This window comes from Schistocerca cancellata, chromosome 6 (assembly GCF_023864275.1).
Source record: "Schistocerca cancellata isolate TAMUIC-IGC-003103 chromosome 6, iqSchCanc2.1, whole genome shotgun sequence".
NCBI lineage: Eukaryota > Metazoa > Arthropoda > Insecta > Orthoptera > Acrididae > Schistocerca > Schistocerca cancellata.
In genome coordinates, this window is record NC_064631.1 from 631,887,469 (window position 1) to 631,908,990 (window position 21,522).

Genomic DNA, 21,522 nt, shown 5'->3' on the forward strand with positions numbered 1-21,522 from the left:
AGATTAAACATTTAGGCGTGGGCCCTATAGTGTGGATACTGCGAATCTTCAACAATTTCTGCTAAAATTATAAGATTTCCAAGACGTGGAGAGAGGCAAGGATAGTGGAGCTGCTGAAGTCTGGGAAGGAACCAGACACGCCTAAGAACTACCGATCCGTGTCATATCTTTGCCAGTGGTGCGAATTGTTTGAGAGACTCATTTCGAACCGCATGGGAGACTCTGTCTATCTAGAATTACCTCTACAAGCCTCTTTCAGGTCTGGCAAATAATGCACCATCCAAATTCTGTACCTAACGTATAGAAGAAGGGTACCATACGGGAACACACAGATAACCCAACCTATTTGAGTGTGAGAGATAGATCTCTGACAGATAGAAACCGCTGAGAAAAGACACATCACAACGTGTCCTTCAGAAATAGGACGTAGCGGAAACTTGAAAACAATGAAAGGGGACCAAAACCTACTCTCAAGAGAACCACATTGTCGTTTTCTACTGCTAAATACGGCAGATTCACAAGGACCAGATCAACCAAAGCGAAGAAAGGCGACATTGTCCATAATGTAACACGTCGAATGACAATGTGGCTTATGAAACCCGCGGCGTACCAAAGCACAACAGAGCTACTGATCTAGCTAGTCACAGCTCCTGGAGAAAATTTTGCCAATACACTGAGACAAACAATCAATGGTCGTCATCACATCTCTGGCACTGAAAGCCGAGTCTGGATGACTGAGATCACGTAAAAGGTTCTTAAACACGGCCATTGAACAGTGGAAACCTGACTACCCATCAGCAATGGTATTACCTGGCGGCACCACAACAAACTCGAAAACATGGAAGACACTGAAACGCATAAGAAAGTCAGAGATTACGGTGAAGACAAATATGGGGTCATGATAACGTAGATGAAGTTCGATTATGGTGCTGCAGAAAGGAACACATTCTGGCCTTTACAAACTGCCCCTATAGGTGCAACCTCCCTGTTTTGTATCTGGCGTACTAATCTCTGTTAGGCTATCAAGACGAAAATGGACAAGAAAGGAGCTATGGGTGTGGCCCAATACTGGGCTGAAAGACTATGTTTCGTTTCTGGGCAGGAGAAGATAAAGTACGTTTGTAACAAATCTGGTTTTTGTATTCTTATTGTTGAAAGGTACGTTTTACAACAATGAATGGCTCTTATTATATTTAAATTATCAAATCATTATCGCTACCATTATGGTTTCATTACTTCATGTATCTTGCGAACTAATCTCTGGTAGATTATCAGGGCCAAACGATATGTTTATGACGAGCTGTTGGTAACTTCAGTAAATGCGTCTCACAGTGACGTGAACGTAGAAAGAAACAAAATCACACGAGTGTCGACTGCGTTCATTCTACATCTTAATAAAATGAACATCAGATAGTGATATCTCAGATGGCCTTACGCAATCGGTACAAGCAGTTCAGTCAAAAGGCAATAATATCAAGAGAACTAGGAATCTTTTCCAAAATCTGGAAGAGCGTCCAGTGCAAACGTTATACAATTCACTCTTGGTCCAACTAAACATGCCAGATACAAGATCCGCTTTTTAATTTCTTGTGAATAATCATTTCCAGAGTATTATGATAGAGATTAAAACTCTTCTGGGCACGACTGAGGACGGCCGTTGCAATTCGGCTGAAACGTCGGTTTTAGTTTATTATTGTTGTTAGTTTTTAGCAATGACGTGGCATAATACCCAGAAGAATTTTAATCACTATGACACCGGCCGCGGAAGCCTACGGTCTTGTATTGTGATAGAGTGTCTAATATTGAAGGTCAGAACGATGATAGCTGGAAAGCATCACATGAAATTGCATTTTAAATCTGTACTGATTTGTTATTACTGGCTGTTGCACATAAATCAACAATGAAAATGTGGAATCCAAAACAAGTAGGGTCATATTGACTGCATAATATCAGAGAAACGATTCTTTTGCAACTCATGTGTGTTACACGTTAGAGACAAACAGCTACAAGAATTTTGTTGGAGAAATTGATGGAAATGCTTCCGAAATTACATCATCCTGAGAGAGATGTAACGGTAGGTGGGCATATAAAATATAAACTTAAAATTATAATAACTTTAATTATTTATGAGTATTATGCCCTTAAATATGAACCACATTGTAATGAACTAAAAAAGCGTATTTGCACTGCTTTTTTAAAGAAAGGGACGTGGTTAATGAAGCAGATAGATGCTAATATGGTGGAGATGGAGACATACTCGTATTGTAGACTGCAGACTGCAGTCGGTGGAATGATTGGTGAAGTTATGGGCTGGTAGGCCTACTGACACATTTGTGGTATAGAAATGTTTTATTCAACTTCAGACACACATCACGTCATTAGAAACGTAAGGCAGACATGCCCCACATCAATGATGTTGGCCAGCGTCGGCTCGCAAGTGGTTGGCTTCCGCCCTGGCGAAGAGTCGCAAGCGAAGGGTCCCTGCGATTATTTCTCGAAGGCGAGCAATGACCATCGGCCTGACTGTGGCTCACGGCCTCAACGTCAGCAGCGTTGTGCTACTTCAGCCGCAGCAGCGTTCGTCTATGGAATGGCAACATCCAGCAAATAGACCCGCTCGCATCCCCAGTGGTGATGGGTGGAGACTACCGTGCACGGTATATGACTCGCTGCCCCCTGAAAAGAGTCTGCCACAGCAGACACAGAGGATAGCGGACACAGACGGCAGGTCAATGGCACTGTGGCACCAAGTCCCAGAAAGAGAATAAGTGCCAGAGGGGGCCGACCCGAACCGGTCTTGACCACATGGCTGCAGCTGATGGTGCCTAGTCGTCCCATCTTCTGGCGTGGACCCAGCGTAACAAGGGTGCTGGACGTCAAGAAGGCATCTGCCGCGGAATTAACACCTATTTATGCGGCTCTGAGGCGCTTTAATCTCAGTATTACCCAGCCCCCGATCACATAGCTTACACTTTGGCAAGTACTGCACTATGGCATATGTATTTTGTGATTCGCATGTCATCATACTCTGCTTACGGTTGGTACTGCTGCATTTTGCTGTGGCTTTCTCACAAATCTCACCAAAGACTGTGTAGTGTCACCACACTACCACCGCCCCCCCCCCCCCCCCACTCCCTCCGTTCTTGCTCGGGACCATTTCCCCACCATCATTACTTCCGCTGTTGATTTATTAAATAACTGACACACTGCTAAGATTATACTAGACTGGCAATTTTAAATACTATACATGTAGTACATTAAATTGTAATCCCTTTTTCCATCTTCCTTAAGCTCTACCAATTCACTTTTCTCTTAGATTTATACTACAGTATATAGACTTACTGCAGGTATCGCCTGCTTTGGACCTCTCCTTGTGTAGGCTAATTTATCAGTATTTCCCAAGGATGTCTTTCCCTGCTCATGATCTCAAATAATACGAAACCTATTTCTCTGCTGGGCCTGTTGCCATCCTTACCCACAAGTAAGTTTTGACTCGCCATTCCACACTTACAAACTGAAAAATAACACTCTTTCCTTCTTCACGAAGTATCCTCGGCATATTAGCTGGAACAAAACGTGGTCTGACTCCCTTTAACTATTGCTATTGACACCCGTACGTCGATCCAGTGGTATTTTAATCATTTTGTTTTGGAACAACTTTCGGAATTTTGACCCTACGGCAGCAGTTTCCCCTATTATTTCCCAGTGAACGTACTCCTAGAACTAACCTCACGACAAAACTATATGCAGCACTGCCATTCACAACATCTTCTACAAATAGTACCACTTATTCCTTCCACTGTAGCTCTCATTACAGATTGAGCTCCTCTGAAATTATTGGTTTTCTGGTGCTCCTATTCACCCGAACAACTTCCAGTGACCAGGGGGCTCTATATCGTGCGAATTATGCCTTAGTGTAGTTATCCACGGCTTAACTGGTTTCTTGTACAACAGCCGCTTCTTGTGACAGCTCTACACTGGCAACAACTTTCTATCGCCTAAGGTTAACTTTGGCATAGTGTTCAGTCAGAACGTTCACTTTCAGTTTCGCCTTGCATCCTTCGCCCGCTACTCTTCGCGCACATGAGACTGTGGCTGCGCCGTCAGCAGCTCAATGCGCAATGCAGCGGCTTTCCCTGCCAGGCTGTGACAGAGCATTAGCGCTCGCACTACAGTCTGAGCCTCTGTCATACAATTTTCAACATATTCACCCCTTTCGACTTGATCAATCTCTCTACGAACTCGTCCCCTCCCCCTTTTCCTCCACTCCGATTCTGAGAAAATATAGTTGCATGTACTGTTTCTCCCACAACATCTACAATACTGCTATCAACAACTCCTTGTGCATTCCTGGTAGAACCTGCCGTTCCACAATGCAGGACACTAACATCAACTGCACATGCTCTTCCGTGTTCATGTGGCCTAGGCTCTCTGGCCTCAATACAAGATTTCTTATCATTCAGTGAAGCAGATATTACTCCACTAAAAACACCTGTGTTGCTATCTCAACACTTAATCACATCGGTAGAAAAACACACATTCTTGCAACCTCAGACACCACAATTCCACTGGACATTGTAGCTAGTACTTCTGCGTCACTCACCCTAGCTTCAACATCGCATTTACTCTGTGCTTCGTGTACTCCTTAGGAACTGTTATTATGACAGCGTCTACTATTAGTTTCATCTTGCGACTCATAAGATTGTCCACCCATCCATGATGGTCTTCTATTTTCTTCAGACGACTGACTGTGTCACTGGTAGTCGGAATTTCTGTAGAAACATAAACTATGCACCAGCTTGCTCCTCCCTCTTTCATGTACGTCCTCCCTCCACTCTGTTTCCAGTCTTTCCTACTTTCCATCCTCTGCATAATCAGTATGTTCCCAACATTTTTAAAATGGACACAAACAGTCTCGATCACAAAAGTTGTGGCTATTTTTAAAGTACTTTGGCCAGACGTCTATTCTCCTTGAGAAATGCTCTCAACAATTACATATTCCAAACATCGTCACGACCCGTTTTCGATCAACCAGTGTTCGTGCTCTCTCCAAAACTTCTCTCTATACTCTATAAATTTGCAGTTAGCTATTTCTTTCTCCTCACAATCAAGGGCTGCTAACCTGCTATACTGTTTTGTACTGTCCGCCAGTAAAATTATCCAATTGGTCTCTTAACATTTTAGCATCTTCTCTGTGGCAGCCCCTTGTGTCTTGAAAACCTTGCTCCCGGTGGTAATGACCAAGACATGATTACCACTTGCCAATTACGCAAACTAAAACAAGTAATAACACCACCTTACCCTTAGCATGAGTAGGTCAGTGGCAAGCATGGACAGCAAGTCACTGGTGCAGCGACAACATGGCCCCTAGTGTGGACATAGTGGAGAAGGCGTCTGCCCAACCGGACTCAACACACGGCTGCAGCTGGCAGTGCCCAGTCGTCTGGCAAAGTAGCATGGATCTGGATCAGTCATGGTGCTGCCGGATTCCGAATCAATTTTACTCAAAATTCACATTATTGCATTATTACCCAGCCCCAAGTCACTTAGCTCACAGCACAGATCTTGCCCTGATTTGGTGACATCGTGCTGCCTGCTTCGGCTGTTACAGCTGCTCTGAGTGGTGCAAGTTTTGACAAACATGACTGGTCTGTCCCACAATCCATTCTCGTTTGTGTTGAAAATGGAAGCCAGACTAAACACAAATGAAGACACGTTAATAGGATATATCGACCTGGAAAAAGTATTTGACATCGTTCAATGGTGCAAGATGTTCGAAATTCTGAGAAAAATTGGGGTGAGCTATAGGGAGGGGTGGGTAATATACAATATGCACAAGAGACAAGAAGGAATAATAAGAGTGAACGAAAAAAGAACGAAGTGGTAGGATTGAAACGGAAGTAAGACAGAGGTGTAGTCTTTCGCCCCTACTGTTCAATAAAAGAAAGATTCAGGAGTGGAATTAAAATTCAAGGTGAAAGAATATCAGTGATACGATTCGCTGATCATATTGCTATGGTGAGTAATAGTGAAGAAGAATGGCTTCATCTCCTGTACAGAATGGTTAGTGTAATGACTAGAGAATATGGATTGAAGAAAGACAAAAGTAATGAGAAGTAGCACAAATGAGAACAGCAAGAAAGTTAACATCAAGATTGATGGTCACGAAGTAGATGAAGTTAAGGAATTCTACTGTTTAGGCAGCAAAATAGCCAATGGGGGACGGAGCAATTGGGGACATCAAAAGCAGACTAGTAATGGCAAAAAGTCCATTCTTAGTCAAGAGAAGACTACTACTATCAAATATAGACCTTAATTTTAGGAAGAAATTTCTGAAAATGTACGTTTGGAGAACATCATTGTATAATAGTGAAATGAGCGTACGGCATTATGGGCCGCGAGTCACCCATTAGGGGAAGTTCGGCCGCCGATGACAAGTACTTGTTGCATTCGACTCCACATTGGGCTACTCGCGCGCCGGAGATGGGCAGGAAATGATGGTGAGGAGACCGCAGCTCGTGGTCGTGCGGTAGCGTTCTCGCTTCCCACGCCCGGGTTCCCGGGTTCTATTCCCGGCGGGGTCAGGGATTTTCTCTGCCTCGTGATGACTGGGTGTTGTGTGATGTCCTTAGGTTAGGTTTAAGTAGTTCTAAGTTCTAGGGGACTGATCACCGTAACTGTTAAGTCCCATAGTGCTCAGAGCCATTAGAACCATTTTTTTATGGTGAGGACAACACAACACCCAGTCCCTGAGCGGAGAAAATCTCCTGACCCAGCCAGAAATCGAACCCGGGCCCCTTGGCGTGGCATTCCTCGACGCTGACCACTCAGCTAACGGGGGCGGACTCTATGATAGTGAAACATGTAGTGTGAGAAAACTGGAATAGATGAGAGTTGAAGTATTTGAGATGAGGTGCTGCAGAGAAATGCTGAGTGTTAGGTGGACTTACAAGGTATGAGATGAGGAGGTTCTGCGTAGAATCGGAGAGGAAAGGAATATGTGGGAAACACTGAGAAGGAGAAGGAACAGGATAACAGCACATCTGTAAAGACATGAGGGAATGACTTTCACGTTACTAGAGGGAGTTGTAGATGGAAAAGGCTGTAGAGGAAAAGAGAGATTTGAATGTAGCCATAAAATAATTGAGGACGTAGGATGCAATTGCTACTGTGACATGAAGAGGTTGGCGCAGGAGAGGAATTCGTGGCTGCCTGCATCAAACCAGTCGGAAGACTGATGAATCAAAACAAACAAAAGTGTTGTACTGACCCACACGTCGCCACTCGGTGTTTATTGGCCCGCAGTTCAATGTAACACTTCGAGATGGCTCCCTCATAAATTTCGCCAAATATTCGACACGCCTAAAATGTGTTATGTGCAATTGTATCTGTGCTACTGTACGTTCAATAAAACAAATTTAACAGCGTAATGTAATGCATACAACTCATTTACTTTACATGTTACCCAATGTAGCACATTACCATATATTATTAAAGTTATTCACGCAACATATAAAGAGGTGCTAATACGCAGACATTCATGTGCAGCAAAGGCGTGGACTACAGTTTCTTAACGAATATAATACTGTAGTAAATCAACTGTATTTATTCAAGGACGCACGCGATTGTCAGAAACCGGTAATGGCGACGAAACAAACATGTATCAAAAGTATTTGTGGCTAGTTGCACTCTCCATCATTGTTCGTTAATTGGTAAAAAACTTTCTCTGACGAAGGTCGCATAAATACTTCCTTATTTTCGACAACCCATTTCAGCGGAAATTCCTGTCATACTCCGTTCTCCAAAACGTTTCGTACAAAACATATCCATTGTGAGTGGGTACTTCATGCCAAACTGTCATATTAGTGCATAGAGTAAAGCAAATTATGCAAAGATATGTTATAAATAAAACGGTTTCAATCAGAACCTGATGATGTCCGTACACGTTAAGCTCACATATGATTGCTAGGCTTAAAACTCACAATATACAATGAAATGTACAATTGCACATCTATTTCTGTAACTTGACATGTTCTATCCATTGATGATCCGCTATAGATGTCATATATCTGATCTCAACGGTCAGTGAGTGGCTGCAGAATAAAGCATATGTTTTCACCGAAGGCTTCCAATACTTGTCAAATGAGGACTGGAACGATACGCAATGGTGAATCAGGCTTTGAGGATATTTGTGACAAATTTACATATTTAGGTTCTATTTTATACAGTGACAGCACCAGTAACAAAGGTATTGCGGCCAAAGCAGCGATTAGTAAACGAGTGCCAAAATCACTAGACGGACTGATTTGGAGCAATACTATTAGTCAACAGACAAAAGAGGGGATATTCCATAGTATTACTGAAACTATAGTTAAGTTAGGCCCTACTTATGATGCAGGGATGTGGCCACTTGTGAATAAAAGACGGGACAAGATCATGGTAGTGCAATTGCCTGCAGGTCACCCATCAGTAAAACTCCAAAACAACAAAGAAAGTAGAAAACGAAAGTGACACAGACCATAATATGAGAGTGAGGAATCAATCTGCTGTGTGTCACCTTCCCCTTTTGTTCAATTTGACATCCACTCGAAATGTACTCACTAGTGACTGATCATGGAAGGTCACGCGATAATATGTGATCGGATTGTGAGAGTTCTAATTTTCTATCCTACGCTTAAATTACTTGGGTGGTGGCTCTTGTTTCTTTTCCATACTTTGGGGTGTCCGTGCTTGTGGTGGCTTTGCTGGCAGCGGTACGCTGGTGAGAGCCGCAACACGTCAGGCAGTCAGGCAGTCCTCTAAGGACGGACACAGTGAATAGCGAGTCACCAACAAGGGCTTTCCCTCGGGGCGCTCCCGCTGCACGCCTTTGTATCTGGCGATATGGAGACTACACACAAGAGGGACAATTTAGAGACGACACGCTGGCCCCTCGGAAAATGGTTTTACCGCCAAGAGCAATTCGCTGGCCGACGGTGCGGCGCCTGGTGGTTGCATATTGAGGACGGCTTTCTCAGAATCAGATGTCTTACTGCGGGATCTCCGTCAGGCTGGTGCACATGCACATACGCTATTTTTGTATTTCGCGCGTACGGTTCTCACGCCTCTGTCTTCCCGCGATCTCCTTAAAGACGCAAGGTGATTGGAGGACCAGACACGTTGCTGGATGACGTAATAAAGCGCTGCTAAAATTTGGCAGAAGGGCTCACCACTACAGCAGAATTGTTCGTGCCGTTTCTTTGCTATTTTCCGCGGCATACTTAGCGAAATTTTATTGGCATGCAGTAGCACGAACATCCACCATTGGAAGTACAGGAGCGTGAAGGGGACAAGATACACTCTTTTTCTCCGAAGGGCGGAGTTATTCGACGAGTCTCGTCGGGGATACGAGAGACAGAGGTCGTGGAAGTCCCCTCGTCCGCGAGGGAGCGCGGTAGAAGTGTACTTAGGACTGACCACTTTCTCGGACAAAGGTTGACAGATTCTATTCGGAATCAACGATATGGCATATTTCCTTACACATTCCGCGTTTCATTGGGTCACGGCCGCGGACGGAGATGGTCGCGGTCACCATTCCTTAACTCAGCGTGCAGAAAAACCCTATACATGAAGCTGTCTACCCATGAGCCGATCTCACCATTGGTATTCTCTGCAACAGCCAACTAGGGACACCATTTTAGAGTTTTTTATATTTTGATCACTATGTGGAGCTGCACCTTGGAAGACACGGCTGCAACAAGGGAAGTAGCCACGATGTTTTAATTTTATTATCAGTTTCATTGTGCCTGGTGCATGTTCCATTTTAGCGAGTTTTAACAGGTTCTTTTACTTTTTATTATTCTCATGATGGAAGCTTGAATTCCGAAACGCGTCAATCTTAGTGTTTTACGCTGTAAACAAGTGGTTGAGCCGATATATTTTTTAACTTTGACATTCACAACCACGGCCTCTGATCCAGTGTGGATAAAATCAAAAAATTGTTTATTTGTTCTGATGTTCTCAACAACGTTATCATTTGCTTCGCTCCCACGGTAGACACCATTTACATGTAGGTTTCCACTGATGAGCTATCCTGTTCGATCACTGTTGTGTATTAGAACCTATGTTTATTCTCTTAGGAAATTTGCTTACTGTTAGCGTAGATCTTTGCATGCCTTAATTATATCGTAGGACTTCATTTTTACTTGGCCCGCAGCTCACTCTGTAACCGGAAAACGACTAATCTCTTCTACAGCGGTAGTCAACCTGGTCCCGGCTACCCACTACTGGGCGTTCCTACCTTCATGGTGAGCAGTAGGCGGTACAGGTTTAAAAAAAAAATTCATTGGGTTTTCATAAAGTCTTAACATAAAGTAGTTTCTCATTAATTATTATTATATACTTCAACTTCCTGTAATTGTGTTCCATAGATTTTATAAAGTAAATTTACTTCCTTTCTTCATAAAGCAATATTACTGTGGAACCAGTGGACTGATAAAAAATTTTACTGCTGACAGAGATACAAAAGTTGGCGGTACGTAAAAAAGCACACACCGCTTAAATGTTGAATAAAAAGACGGCCGAAGCGTTCACTCTGCCAACAGCTTTGTCAAAAGTGGGCAGGCGCGGACAGAGGCTCGGGATACTCTTTTGCCCATGGCGTGGGAAACTGATAATTAGAGGTGGAAAGATCAGCAATGATCAACGGCACGAGGATGCAGAAGGCAGTGGAAACCACTGCGTTATATACACATACTGTTTATCAACAGGACATGAGGGCTGTAATCAAAAAGTGGCATGATTATCTCTCAACTGGTAAAAGATTTAGGAGTAGTCCCACATTCGGATCTCCAGGAGGGGACTGCCAACGGGGAGGTGACCATGAAAAAAAAATTGAATAACTAAAGAAAAGGTTATGTTCTACGAGACGGTACTTGAAATGTCAGCAGTCTGAAAAGCAGGGTAACCAGAAAACCTGCAAAGGGGAATGCTATGGCTCAAAATAGATATACTGGCGTCAGTGACTTATAATGGAAACAAGGCAAGGGACGTAAATAACGGTTGAATTATTCGAACTTTACAGGCAACTGGAGCGTCTATATTTTTTATTTGCATTTATTTACATGTAGGACGAGGAATTTACTCTCAGAAAATGGTATAAAGGGAGTAGGATTCGCTTCCAATAGGAAGATAAGGCAGCTGTGAACAATTCAATGATATGGTTGTTCTCATCAGAATCGACAGCAAACCAAAACCGTTACGCCAGTTCAGGTATACATGCCGACGTCGCAAGCTGAAGACGAAGAGACAGAGACGGTCTGGGAGGGTACTGAACTTGTAATCAGTACGTAAAGGGAGATGAAAATCTAGTAGTCATGGGGATTGGGATGCGTTTGTAGGGGAACGAGTAGAAGAAAGGGTTACGGGAGAATATGGGCTACGTACTGAGAATGAAAGAGGGAAAAGACTAATTGAGTTCCGGAATACATTTCAGCTACTAATAGCGAAAACTACCTTCAAGATTCTGGACAGAAGGACTTAGATAAGGTTGGGTGAAGAACGAGATTTCAATTGGATTACATCACGTAATCAGATATTGGATTGTAAGGCGTACTCAGTAGCAGATACAGAGTTAGGCCCAATTTAGTAGTGATGAGGGGAAGGCCGAAGTTTAAGAGAATAGTCAAGAAAATCAAGGCGCAAGGAAGTGGGATACGGAAGTACTAAAGAATGAGTAATACTTTTCAAGTATTACTGGTAACAGATGACTTTTTTTTTGAAAAATTTCATGTAATTTTATACACAACATAGTATATTTCAATCTCAAATTTTTGAAAAGGAATTACTTTATTTTCATTGTTACAATCGATTTGTACTAGCTCCGAATGTACAAATAAATATTTGAAATTACGAAATATTTGGCACACTGAAAATTTCCATTATTATTATCTTTACTTCTGGGTTGATTTATGAAATAATAACCTAACCTAACAGAAACTCATTGGTCAAGAGAATATGAAAATTTTGTTATTATCGCAGAGTGAAATAGTAGTAAGAATTTTTGTATTTTGGTTGAAAAATGTAAGTTCGGCTTTGTTAATGTGAAAATTCAAAAGGCTGTGTGATATTAAAATGTGATAAGATAAATTAACGTAGAAACAAAAATTCTATAGCGAAACACTTCAAAATTATTGAGATCAACTGAGCCGCGAGAAGCTAAAGTGTGGGAGTTTCACCTTCAACGATCAGACCCCTAGACAAGAACAACTGGAGCCCACTCTGCAAGAAAAGATAAGTAAAAATTAAAAAGTCTATTGTAATATTACTCCTGTCAAATCTTCAGAAAAGACTATACCATAGTGCACGGTAGCGGCAATAAAGAGGAAAGAGGTAGATTACAAACCTCGATAAGGAATCGCTCTGTAGGTAGTTTGGTTGAGGGGGAATGGGCATCTCCAATAAGGCCAATCGCAGAAATTGGAGAGAAATACGTAGGTACAAAAAATGAAACATCGGTAACAGAAGTAATACTTCAATTGATCGATGAATGAAGGAAATACAAAAATATTGAGAGAAAATCAGGAGTACAATATATAAGGCACTTAGAAATGAAACTAACAGTAACTGCAGGAAAGCTAAGGCGAAATGGCTGCAGAAATAATATGAAAAACGCCGAAAACGAAACGATCATCAGAAGGACTGACTCAGGTCATAGAAATGTCAAAAGAACCATCGGCGAAATAAAAAGCAAGGGTGGTACCATTAAGAGTGCATCGGAAATTCCACAGTTAAATGCAGAGAGAAGAAACGGCAGGTAGCAGGAGTACACTGAAAGTCTCTACAAGGAGGAGAATTGTCTGATGACGTGATAGTAGAAGTAACAGGAGTCGATATATAAGAGATAGGAGATACATGATTAGAAACAGAATTTAAAAGAACTTGGGAAGAGTTGTGATAAGTTAGTGCAGAGGGATAGGCAACATTCCACCAGAATATATGAAATCATTGGGGGAAGCGGCATCAAAACGGCTATTCACGTTGGTGTGTAGAATCTACGAGTCTGGCGATATACCATCTGAGAATTGAGGAAACATCATCTACCCATTTCCGAAGATTGTAAGAGCCGATAAGTGCGAGAATATAGCACAATCAGCTAAACAGCTCATGTACCAAAATTTCTTCACAGTAATATACAGAAGAATGAAAAAGATTATTGAGGATGTGTTATAAAACGATCATTTTGTCTGTAGGGAAGATAAAGGCAGCAGAGAGGCGATTCCGACGGTGAGGGTGATAATGGAAGCAAGACTGAAGAAATATCAGGACACATCCATAGGATTTGTCAACCTGGAAGAAACGTTCGACAGTGTAAAATGGAGCGTGATGTTAGGAATTCTCAGAAAAGAAGTGGTAAGCTATGTTTGAAGGCAGACAGTACACGACATGTTTCAAGAGCTAACAGGGAATAATAAGAGTGGGAGACGAAGAAGGAAGTGCTCGGTCTAAACAATGTGTAAGACACTGATGTCTTTCGTCCCTACCGTTCAGTCTATAAGCCGAAGAAGTAATTACAGAAAGAAAAGAAATATTCAATTGCGGAATTAAAATTCCGTGCGAAAGAATATCAGTGGTAAGATTGACTGATCCAATTCGATTTCTCAGTGGTAGTGAAAAGGAAGTACATGACTGAGTATAAATCGAAGAATGACCATACAAACGAAAGGTAATAACAACGAAAAATGTCTCCTAATTGAGGCAAACAAAAGTTCACTTCCAATTTTCCACAAAGATTCGTGGTAACACACTCCCACACTAGTAACAGACCAATTCCGAGACTAAGACGTAATCTTCAACGGTCGTAGTACACGAGGTCGTCATCCGGCGTGAACTGAACTTCACGGCTGATTCTAGCACCTACATAGCTGTCTCCAGCCAGTCAGGTTTTGACTTCCTGCAGGCCATGGCTCGAGCTCCCCCTGCTGGAAGTAGTACTCGGAATGTCTGTTTCCATTATCTTGTATGTAAATAGCCGGTGTTGACCATAGTGCTTTTGGTACTCCTTGGACAACCTGACCCTATGTGGTGTAATATGGGTTGCGGGCCCTCAGGGGCTAACATGGCTCCTGTATAACACCCCTCCCCTCTTGAAAGAGCTGGTGCGGCACGGACGACCGTGGAGGAGAGAGTACCAAGCGCGGTGCTGTAGGCTGATCTGCGGCTTTGGAAACTGGCTGACAGAGAGTGGGGCGCCACCTTCCGCTCGAGACGGCTGGAACGCCACTGCCGTGGTGGTTGCCAGGCAACGTCGGACTCGGCAAGTTGCATGGGGACATCTGCGTCATCCATCCATCCGAGGTGGTGCCAAAGAGGGTCCACGAAGTGGGTTGAGGGGAAGGCCCCTTAGGTGACCCAGGTACGTAGCATGTGGCGGCGTGGGACTAGCAGGTGGCGTCTGGTGGCTATCTGCGGGAAGTTCATCCACCAACTGAGGAGAGGGCATCAACATAGGCACCAAGGAAGGGACCGGCGATAGGAGAGAGAAAGGAGGTGGCGTTTGGGGCTGCGGCTGAAGAAATAAGGACGCAGTTGATTGCGGTGACGCGAAACCACTCTGTCGTCGAGGCGTACATCGAACAGTTATCGAACATGGGCTCGGATAACGACCCCTGGACGCCAGCTGGGCTGGGGCCTGAAACCGCGAGTCCACACCTTGGAGCCAGATGCATATCAGGAAGCACCTGGCAGGGCGCGAGGTCCGACCTGCAGCAGGAGGAGCCGTAGTAGCGTCTGAGGCTGGCTAACACAGAGCAGTTTGGCTGGACTCTTGTCACCCCCCTGCGTGGCCCTGTAGGTGCTGAGAAATAAGGTAAGAGTTTCTTCCAGGGAATGGTCCTCTGCGTACTTCTTCATCTGACTTTTAAAAGTGCAAACAAGGCGCTCCACATCTCCATTGGTTTGGGTATGGAAAGGAGGGGTAATGACGTGGTGGATACCATTATCGTTACAGAATTTGGCGAACTCTTAACTGTGAAATTGCGGGACATTATCTGATACCACGGTGACGGGAAGGCCTTCAGTGAAAAATATTTTTGACAGGGAAATGATTTTATTCTCTGTGGTGATAGAGGAGGATCATATAATGAAAGGGAAGTTGAGAGTAGGCATCCACGATGAGTAACCGGTAGTTTGGAGGAAGAGTCCCACCAAATCCACAAGGATGCATTCCCATGGAAGGGAAGCGGCCGGCCAGGATTGGAACGACTGGCGCTGTGCGGGAAGGTCCTGGGTACACTGCTGACAACTAGAACCATGTGCTCCATGTCCACTGTCATGCCTACCCAGAAGACATGGCGATGTACGAGGGTATTCATCCAGGCAATACCCCAGTGACCTTGATGTAAGACGTGGAGAATCCTCGACCGCAGGGAAGTTGGTAGAATGACTCATGGGGTGGTGTTATTTACTGCAGAGAGGAGCACCCCATTGACAGACGCCAATTGATGGCAGATGCAGAAGAAGAACTAGGGGTCAGCCTGGGCGCGAGGTCAAGGAAGTGTCGGCCAGCTGAGGAGAAGATAACAACATACCAGTTGGAGGAGCGGATCGGCGGTCATTGCTGCAGCCATCCTCTTAGCTGTGACTGGGAATTCAGCTAACGCATCCTGTATGTCATCATCGCCCTTAAAAATTAGGAGGTCCAACGAATTGGATGCCAAATCCTGGCCAGAGGGGAGCCGAGACAAAGCAGTATCATGCTGGGAGGTGGGCCAGAAATGGATGGTGTACCTGAAATGTGAAAGGAATAGTGCCTATCGCTGCAGGTAGCGGGATGTCTTCGTGGGTAACTCGGCTGATGGGGAAAATAAGGCTACAAGGAGCTTATGGTCAGTGAATAAGTGAAAAGACCTACCGTAAAGGTACGGGAGGAATTTGGTACTGGCAAACCAAATCGCTAGTGCCTCCTTCTCATTTTGAGAATTTTTGCATTGGGCCTCTTTAAGTGATTTAGATGTGTACGCCACAGGGCATTCTGATCCGTCGGGTTGACAGTGCGAAACGACAGCCCCAACACCACAGTGTGAGGTGTCCATAGCCAAGAGGAGAAGAAGAGAGGGGATGTATGCCATGAGACACTCCACAAAGTGCAACCCCTGCTTTAAGGTTTGGACAGCTGATTCACAAGTCAGGGACCAAAGAAAAGGCATATTCTTTCGGCTTAGGATATGGAGGGGCGCCAAAAAGTGGGTGGTCGAGGGAATGGACTTTCGATAGTAAGCAATTTTATCCAGGAAAGGCCGCAATTGGTGGACGTCGTGAGGACAAGGATGGGCTGTTATAGTGGTGATGTGCTAGAAGGTAGGCGATATGCCATTAGGGGACATGATGTGATCCAGGTAGGTGATAGCAGGTTGAAAAAAGGAGCATTTAGCATTGTTGCATTTTAGGCCCACACTCCGCAGGTGCAGGAACAATTGTCACAGATGACTGAGATTTTCATCTGCAGTACGGCTAGTGATGACAATGTTGTCGAGGTAGTTTATACAACCTGGCACATCCCGCAAGAGCTGTTCCAGGTTCCGCTTAAAGATGGCCAGAGCACTAGCGATGCCATGCATGAGGCGGTTCATCCTAAACAGCCCAAACGGGGTGCTGACGATGATGTCGTCGAGGTAGTTTATACAACCTGGCACATCCCGCAAGACCTGTTCTAAGTACCGCTGAAAGATTGACAGTGCACTAGCAATGCCATACATGAGGCAGTTCATCCTAAAGAGCCAAAACGGGGCGTTGACAATGGGCAAGTGAGTAGAAGTCTCATCTAAAGGTATTAGGACGTAGGCCTCAGCAAGAAACAAATTGTCCCCTTGCGAGCTTGGAGAACCGGTCCTCGGGATGTGGGAGGGGGTAGTCTTCAACTAGTAGCTGAGGGTTAAGCATAGCCTTGAAGTCACCACAAACTCAGATACACACATCTGGTCTCTTAAGAACGACCAAGAGTGTCTCCCACGAACTGTAACAGACCGAAGTGACTAATCCCTCCATGGTGAGACGGTCCATTTCTTGGTGAAGAGGCTGCTGGATGGGTGGGGACCTGCCAGGCCCGGAAGTACACTGGGTGGACTGATGGTTTTAGCTGTAGATGTCTGAAAATCTTGAGCACAGCCGAGAAGAGGTTGTGGAATTCCTTGCACAAGGTATCGACTACCAGGAATTGAACCTGGGAAGACACCAGATGAGCTCTGTCGTCAATGGCGAAGCTAAAGGCCCAGAAGGCATCCAACCCAAAGACATCCACCGTAGCCGCATTGTTGACCACGAGGAAGGTAACTTGCTGGCAAACAGATTTATACATGATGGAAGCCGTAACTGACGCAAGATGGCGATCTGTTGCTTATTATAAGTAAGGAGGTGCTAAGGTGTGGGCTGGGGGGGGTGGGGGGGGGCAATCTTTGCATAAGAGGAATAGTTGATCAGTGAGACCGCTCGCTACTCCAATATCCACCCGCATCTCCAGAGGCCTAACGTTGACCTGAACTTCGATCATCAGCTTGGAATATCCCAAGGACCGCACCTGGTTGACATCCATGGGTATAGGCCCCTGACGGTCATTGGCCGTATGAGGAGGGGGCTGCCGTAATCAGCAGACCGAGTTGACATGTCTGTTATGGATACATATTGCTCAGTATGCCCACCTGTCAGGTCAGTCTTCCTGTGAATGGTTCTTAAAGCATCCCGGGCAGGACGGCAGCGGGAGGGGCTGGCGGCAATGGCGAGGAGGCGGGGGCCTGCGTGCTCTGACGGTCTGTGTCGGAACCTCTGAGTCGTCTGGCGGCGCAAATTCCTGGACAGGTTGGCTGCCCTGTCGACGCTGTGCAGAACAAGATGGCAAGCGCCCGTCATCAGAATAGACGGCGGCAATGACTTTGACGTACGCCAGTCATGCGCCGGGCTCCGAGGCATCTTATCGCGCAGGGCCGCCACTTCCTCCCAGAATTTCAAACGCTTGTCGGCCGCCATAGACACTTCGTACCTGAATGCCAGATCAATGGTCCAGAGTAGGATCGTCGAGTCTGAGGGCGTCACGCCGGAAAGCCGCATCAGGGGTGGCCTGAATGCGGTGGTTGTTGACCATCTCGTCTGCGTAGGATCCTCTGGAGACTCGTGTGTTGAGGTGAAATTTCCAGCTGACCACTGGTGGTACGAGTGGCCAGCCTTTTTGCGACACTTGTGAAATTCGACAAGGGCAGCCAAAACATGGAACCGAAGTCTACATCTACATCTACATCCATACTCCGCAAGCCACCTGACAGTGTGTGGCGGAGGGTACTTTGAGTACCTCTACCGTTCTCCCGTCTATTCCAGTCTCTTATTGTACGTGGAAAGAAGGATTGTCGGTATACCTCTCTGTGAACTCTAATCTCTCTGATATTTTCCTCATGGCCTCTTCGCGAGATATACGTTGGAGGGAGCAATATGTTACTTGACTCCTCGGTGAAGGTATGTTCTCGAAACGTCAACAAAAGCCCGTATCAAGCTTCTGAGCGTCTCTCGTGCAGCGTCTTCCACTGGATCTTATCTATCATCTCCGTAACACTTCACGATAACTAAATGATCTTGTAACAAAGCACGCTGCTCTCCGCTCGATCTTCTCTATCTCTTACATCAACCCTTTCTGGTACGGATCCCACACTGCTGAGCAGTATTCAAGCAGTGGGCGAACAAGCGTACTGTAACCTACTTCCTTTGTTTTCGGATTGCATTTCTTTAGGATTCTTCCAATGAACCTCAATCTGGCATCTGCTTTACCGACGACCAAGTTTATATGATCATTCCATTTTAAATCACTCTTAATGCATACTCCCAGATAATTTATGGACTTAACTGCTTACAGTTGCTGACCTGCTATGTTGTAGCTAAATTATTAGGGATCTTTGTTTCAGTGTATTCGCAGCACATTACACTTGTCTACATTGAGATTCAATTGCCATTCCCTGCACCAAGCATCAACTCCCTGCAGATCCTCCTACATTTCAGTACAATTTTCCAGTGTTACAACCTCTCGACATACCACAGCATCATCCGCAAAAAGCCTCAGTGAACTTCCGATGTCATCCACAAGGTCATTTATGTATATTGTGAATAGCAACGATCCTACGAAACTCCCCTGCGGAACAACTGAAATCACTCTTGCTTCGGAAGACTTCTCTCCATTGACAATGACATTCTGAGTTCTGTTATCTAGGAACTCTTCAATCCAATAACACAATTGGTCTGATAGTCCATATGTTCTTACTTTGTTCATTACACGACTGTGGGGAACTGTATCGAACGCCTTGCGGAAGTCAAGAAACACGGCATCTGTCCGGGAACCCGTGCCTATGGCCCTCTGAGTCTCGTGAACGAATAGCGTGATCTGGGTTTCACACGACCGTCTTTTTAGAAACTCATGTTGATTCCTACAGAGTAGATTTCTAGTCTCCAGAAAAGTCATTATACTCGTACATAATACGTGTTTCAAAATTCTACAACTGATAGACGTTAGAGATATAGGTCTATAGTTCTGCACATCTGTTCGACGTCCCTTCTTGAAAACGGGGATGACGTGTGCCCCTTTCCAATCCTTAGGAACGCTACGCTCTTCTAGAGACTTACGGTACACCGCTGCAAGAAAGGGGGCAAGTTCCTTCGCGTACTCTGTGTAAAATCGAACTGGTATCCCATCAGATCCAGCGGCCTTTCCTCTTTTGAGCGATTTTAATAGTTTTTCCATCCCTCTGTCGTCTATTTCGATATCTACAATTTTGTCATCTGTGCGACAATCTAGAGAAGGAACTACAGAGCAGTCTTCCTCTGTGAAACAGCTTGGAAAATGACTTTTACTATTTCGGCCTTTAGTCTGTCATCCTCTGTTTCAGTACCATTTTGGTTACAGAGTGTCTGGACAAAATTTCTTAGGATTCTCTGCCAAGTGAGTACATAGAAGTTTACTTTTGAATTCATTGAACGCCTGTCGCATAGCCCTCCTCACAATACACTTCGCTTCGCGTAGTTTTTGTTTCTCTGCAAGGCGTTGGCTCCGTTTATGTTTGCTGTGAAGTTACCTTTGCTTCCGCAGCAGTTTTCTAACTCGTTGTTGTTTTACCACGGTGGCTCTTTTCCATCTCTCATGATCTTGCTTGGCACATACTCATCTAACACATATTGTACGATGGTTTTGAACTTTGTCCACCGATCGTCAACACTATCTGTACTTGAGACAAAACTTTTGTGTTGAGCCATCAGGTACGCTGAAATCTGCTTATTGTCACTTTTGCTAAACAGAAAAATCTTCCTACCTTTAATAATATTTCCATTTATGGCTGAAATCATAAAGCGGTTGCTTTATGATCGCTGATTCCCGATTCTGCGTTAACTGTTTCAAATGGTTCGGGTCTGTTTGTCACCAGAAGATCTAATATGTTACCGCCAAGAGTCGGTTCTCTGATTAACTGCTCAAGGTAGTTTTCAGATAAAGCACTTAAAAAAATTTCACTGGATTCTTTTTCCCTGCCACCCGTTATGAACATTTTAGTCTCCCAGTCTATATCCGGCAAATTAAAATCTCCACCCAGAACTATAACATGGTTGGGAAAACTACTCGAAATATTTTCCAAATTATCCTTCAGGTGCTCATCCACAATAGCTGCTGAGCCAGGGAGCCTATGGAGACATCCAATTACCATGCATGAGCCTGGTTTAACCGTGAACTTCACCCAAATTATTTCACATTTCGGATCTCCGTCAATTTTCTTCGATACTATTGCACTTCTTATCACTATAAGCACACCTCCCCCTTCACTGTCCAGCCTGTCTCTGCGGTATACATTCCAATCTGAGATTAGAATTTTATTACTGTTTACATCTGGTTTCAGCCAACTTTCTGTCCGTAGTACTATGTTGGGATTGTGATCGTTTATTAATGAGAGCAGTTCTGGGACCTTTCTATAGACGCTCCTGCAGTTTACTATTAGCAGATTAATAGTGTTATTCGCGGTTGCATTTTGCCTACACCTACCTTGCCGCGTCTCATGAGGCGTCTTGTTGGGCCTAGGGAGGGAATTCTCTTAACCTAAAAAACCCACCTGTGTACACCCCACGTACTCCGCTACCCTTGTAGCCGCTCCCTGCGTGTAGTGCACGCCTGACCTATTCAGGGGGACCCTACATTTCTCCACCCGATAGCGCAGTTCGAGAAATTTGCAACCCACATCTCCGCAGAATCGTCTGAGCCTCTGGTTTAAGCCTTCCACTCGGCTCCGAACCAGCGGACCGCGATCGGTTCTGGGAACGATACTACAAATAGTTAACTCAGATTCCACCCCGCGAGCGAGGATTTCCGCCTTCACCAACTCCGCCAACCGCCTGTATGAACTGAACCCAGACGGCAGTAGTCATTGGTGCTGACATGAGCAACAATTTGCAATCGGGTGCACCAAGTGCTCTTTATCGCCGGCGAAAAGTCGGTAGTAAGCAGCGAGAACCTCACAAATCTGTGAAAAAGTC